Here is an 853-nt window from a genome sequence, read left to right on the forward strand (position 1 = left end):
ATGGACTTCAAACTTGGTCTGTATCATCCCAACACCTTAACGATGAAAAGTTATTAAAAGACTCGTGGAAATCAGCTGTTCCCTCAGTAATACAAAAGTCTCATAGTCTGTCCCAACTACACGTGTGGTCCAGACCTGAGTGGCTGAGCGGGGGGGCTGGTCATTACCGATAACTAAGATCAGAGTGTCAGTGATCAGAGTTTTCTTCTTTTACTAACACACACATACACACGGACACAAGCTAGTCGGTCACAAGTGTTAGAACTACATGTCGACCCCGCCCCTCCTCTTTCACTCTCTTTCACTCTCTCTCACACACACACACACACACACACAAACACACACACACACACACACACACACGTCCATGACACATGCTGTTTTGTTTTTGCTTTGTTTTGGTTGTGATACTGAAAAAGGTATATAAGCTTATTATTGAATGATTATTGATTAGCTACTGATAATTATGACGTTAATAAATCTTATTATACTTAAATAGCAGTTGCTTGTGATGTACTTATTGCAATAATTGCTGGCTGAACAGGTCCGTGCTCGAAATCACCCCTTCCTTTGTTTCCTTTTAAAGGATTTCCACAGAAATGAGACTGTTCCACAGTTTGATTTATTGGTCCCTGACTTGCAGGGTGGTGCCCCGTTTTGATTGTTTGTCGAATTGATAAAGTTATTAATAACCATATTCATAACTTTATTAATATTGATAAAACATCTTTGATAATCTCCAGCTGATCCAGAATGCTGCAGCACGTGTTCTGACAAGAACTAAGAGATCATATTTCTCCTGTATTGGCTTCTCTGCACTGGCTTCCTGTGAAATCTAGGATCGAATAAAATA

Source organism: Perca flavescens, chromosome 9 (assembly GCF_004354835.1).
Source record: "Perca flavescens isolate YP-PL-M2 chromosome 9, PFLA_1.0, whole genome shotgun sequence".
In the NCBI taxonomy this organism is placed as follows: Eukaryota; Metazoa; Chordata; class Actinopteri; order Perciformes; family Percidae; genus Perca; species Perca flavescens.